The following is a 4,628-nucleotide window of genomic DNA, read 5'->3' on the forward strand; positions in this document are numbered from 1 at the left end:
AGAGGTTAACAACATACCCTGTGGATATACATGCAGGGTTTAACAATATACCCTGTGGATATACATGCAGGGTTTAACAACATACCCTGTGGATAAACATGCAGGGTTTAACAACATACCCTGTGGATATACATGCAGGGTTTAACAATATACCCTGTGGATATACATGCAGGGTTTAACAATATACCCTGTGGATAAACATGCAGGGTTTAACAATATACCCTGTGGATATACATGCAGGGTTTAACAATATACCCTGTGGATAAACATGCAGGGTTTAACAACATATCCTGTGGATTTACATGCAGGGTTTAACAACATACCCTGTGGATATACATGCAGGGTTTAACAACATACCCTGTGGATATACATGCAGGGTTTAACAACACACCCTGTGGCCTGTGGATATACATGCAGGGTTTAACAACATACCCTGTGGATATACATGCAGGGTTTAACAACATACCCTGTGGATAAACATGCAGGGTTTAACAACATGTTGGTGTATACTGACATGATATCCTATCAAAGTGTGGGAGACAGTTATGTACCAGTCCTGAGAACAGTTCATATAGATGGAAAGGATGGGGATGGAATCATTGTTAACTATGACAAGTCACACTATGTACCTGTAATCAAGAAATATATTGAAAACATTCAGGATGAGATTAAAATTGATCAGAACCAAAATATAGTGTTTGCTTATGGTGAAGTGTTTGTTAAACTCCAATTTAGACCTTTCAAAGTTTCTCTACATATCTAAAAAAAATATTACGTATAATCACAATAAACAATTGTTATGGTACACAACCACCATCTCTATACACTATGTATCATACTATGTGGATGAAGTGGGTAATGGATTACCCAGTTATTTTAATTTAACTAGGCAAATCAGTTATGAACAAATTATTTTTTACAATGACAGCCTAGGAACAGTGGGTTAACTTCCTTGTTCAGGGGCAGAACAACAGATTTTTACCTTGTCAGCTCGGGGATTCAATCTAGCAACCATTCAGTTACTGGCCCAACACTCTAACCACTAGGCTACCTGTCACCCCAAGGTTATCATGAAACCCCGATTATGTATGGTTCAGGGATAGGGGGTATATTTCGTAACCTATTTAGGATGGTTATACCCTTCATGAATAGAGGCATTAGCGTAGCCAAACCTAATTTAAAATCAGCATCCAAAAATATAGTAAGTGAGGTGGTCGCTAATGCTATGACTCAACGTGAGTCATCAGATCCAGAACATCAAGAAGTGTCAGGTCTCATACTGTTGTCTTGAAGATCAAAACATACTTATGCCAGCCCTTAACCTGTTATGGCTAGGGGGCAGTATTTTCACGGCCGGATAAAAAACGTACCCGATTTAATCTGATTATTACTCCTGCCCAGAAACTAGAATATGCATATAATTATTAGCTTTGGATAGAAAACACTCCAAAGTTTCTAAAACTGTTTGAATGGTGTCTGTGAGTATAACAGAACTCATTTGGCAGGCCAAAACCTGAGAAGATTCCATGCAGGAAGTGGCCTGTCTGACAATGTCTTGCCCTTCTTGATTATCTCTATCCAATACAGGGGATCTCTGCTGTTACGTGACACTTCCTACGGCTCCCATGGGCTCTCAGAAGGCGGCAAAAAGCTGAATCGTGGCTTTGCAGGCTCTGGCTGAAAAACAGTAGCGCGTTTGGATAGTGGCTGGTCACAGTACTGTGAGACTCAGGCTCATGCCCGAGTCGACCCCATGCTTTATTTTCTGTCGTCTTTTTACCTAAACGCAGATTCCCGGTCGGAATATTATCGCTTTTATACGAGAAAAATGGCATAAAAATGGATTTTAAACAGCGGTTGACATGCTTCGAAGTACGGTAATGGAATATTTAGAAATCTTTTGTCACGAAATGCGCCATGCGCGTGACCCTTATTTACACTTTGGATAGTGTCTTGAACGCACGAACAAAACGCCGCTGTTTGGATATAAATATGGATTATTTTGAACCAAACCAACATTTGTTATTGAAGTAGCAGTCCTGGGAGTGCATTCTGACGAAGAACACCAAAGGTAATCAAACTTTTCTAATAGTAAATCGGAGTTTGGTGAAGGCTAAACTTGCTGGGTGTCTAAATAGCTAGCCCTGTGATGCCGGGCTCTCTACTCAGAATATTGCAAAATGTGCTTTCACCGAAAAGCTATTTTAAAATCGGACATATCGAGTGCATAGAGGAGTTCTGTATCTATAATTCTTAAAATAATTGTTATGTTTTTGGTGAACGTTTATCGTGAGTAATTTAGTAAATTCACCGGAGGTTTGCGGGGGGTATGCTAGTTCTGAACGTCACATGCTAATGTAAAAAAGCTGTTTTTTGATATAAATATGAACTTGAAATATGAACACTTTATTTTTTGTTAGGCCAGGGTGTTACATTGGGTGGGCATTCTATGTTCTTTTTTCTATGGTTTTGTATATCTTTGTTTTAGTCCGTGTGTGGCTCCACATAGTCACACTTATGTGGGTTTTGTGGGTGATTGTTTTCTGTCTCGTTCATTTTTGACCAGACAGGACTGTTTGCTATCGTTGCTGTTTTATGTTTTGTTTATAGTGGTTCATTTTATTAAATATTCATAATGAATCCACAACCTCCACTGCATCTTGGTTTTCTTGCGACGACGGCCGTTACAGAATCACCCACCAAGAAACGGATCAAGCAGCGGAGGAAGGAGAGGCACCAGGAGCGGAGCTATCATGAGTCGTGGAATTGGGAGGAATTGCTCGACGGAGGTGGACTGTGGGCTCAAGCTGGGGAGTATCGCCGCCCGCAGTGGGAGATCGAGGCGGAGATAGCTGAGAGGCACTGGTATGAAGCGATGGAGCGCAACAGACACGAGAGGCAGCCCCCAAAACATTTTTTTGGGGGGCACACGGGGAGATTGGCGGAGTCAGGCGGTAGACCTGAGCCAACTCCCCGTGCTTACCGGAAGCAGCGTGGTACTGGTAAGGCATCGTGTTATGCTGTGAAGTGCATGGTGTCTCCAGTACGAGTGCATAGCCCGGTGCGCTATAGGCCAGCCCCCCGCAAGTGCCATGCGAGTGCAGGCATTGAGCCAGGATGGATTGTGCCAGCTCAGTGCGTCTGGTCTCCAGTGCGCCGTTTCGGTCCAGGTTATCCTGCGCCGGCTCTGCGCACTGAGTATCCAGGGCGCTGGGAGGGTCCAGTTCGCCCAATGCCTGCGCTCCGCCCGTGCCGGGCCAAAGTGGGCATTCAGCCTGGAGTGTGGGTAAATAGCCTAAGTACCAGAACTCCAGTGCTCCCCCACAGCCCGGTTTATCCTGTGCCTCCTCCTTGGTCCAGGCCTCCAGTGGGTATCCCCATCCTGGTCCATCCTGTGCCTCCTCCTAGGACCAGGCCTCCAGTGGGTCTCGCCAGTCCGGAGCCACCAGAGCCACCCGCCAGTCCGGAGCCGCCAGAGCCGCCCACCAGTCCGGAGCCGTCAGAGCCACCCGCAGTGCCGGAGCCGCCAGAGCCGCCCACCAGTCCAGAGCTGCCAGAGCCGTCCGCCTGTCCGGAGCCGCCAGAGCCGCCCGCCTGTCCGGAGCCACCAGAGCCAGCCCACCTGTCCGGAACCACCAGAGCCGCCCGCCAGCCTGGTGAGTCCTGTGCCTGCGCCCAGTGCCAGGCCTCCTTCATATCTCCCCAGCCTGGTGAGTCCTGTGCCTGCGCTCAGGGCCAGGCCTCCTTCATGTCTCCCCAGCCTGGTGAATCCTGGGACAGAGCCGCCAGGGCCGCCCGCCAGCCCGGAGCCGCCAGGGTCGCCCGCCAGCCCGGAGCCGCCAGGGCCGCCCGCCAGCCCGGAGCCGCCAGGGCCGCCCGCCAGACCTGAGCCGCCAGGGCCGCCCGCCAGCCCGGAGCCGCCAGGGCCGTCCGCCAGCCCGGAGCCGCAAGGGCCGCCCGCCAGCCTGGAGCCGCCGGAGCCGCAGGGTCACCCGCCAGCCGGGCGCAGCCAGGGACACCCGCCAGCCGGGCGCAGTCAGGTTCGGCCACCAGTCCTCCGGCGCGGCCAGGGGCGCCACCTAAGTGGACGACGCCGAGGGTGGAGCGGAGGCCACGTCCCGCACCTGAGCCGCCGCCGTAAGAAGGCCCACCCGTACCCTCCCCTTCAGAGTCAGGTTTTGAGGCCGGAGTCCGCACCTTTGGGGGGGTACTGTAACGCCCTGGCCATAGAGAGGGGTTTTTGTTCTTTATTTTTTGTTAGGCCAGGGTGTTACATTGGGTGGGCATTCTATGTTCTTTTTTCTATGGTTTTGTATTTCTTTGTTTTGGTCCGTGTGTGGCTCCCAATCAGGCACAGCTGAAGTTCGTTGTTGCTGATTGGGAGTCACACATAAGTAGCCTATTTTTCCATTGGGTTTTGTGGGTGATTGTTTTCTGTCTCGTTCGTTTTTGACCAGACAGGACTGTTTGCTATCGTTGCTGTTTTATGTTTTGTTTATAGTGGTTCATTTTATTAAATATTCATAATGAATCCACAACCTCCACTGCATCTTGGTTTTCTTGCGACGACAGCCCTTACACTCAGAAGCATTTTCTGAAAAAACAATCAACATGGCTATTTTACACCG

The sequence above is a fragment of the Salmo trutta genome, chromosome 33 (assembly GCF_901001165.1).
Source record: "Salmo trutta chromosome 33, fSalTru1.1, whole genome shotgun sequence".
In the NCBI taxonomy this organism is placed as follows: Eukaryota; Metazoa; Chordata; class Actinopteri; order Salmoniformes; family Salmonidae; genus Salmo; species Salmo trutta.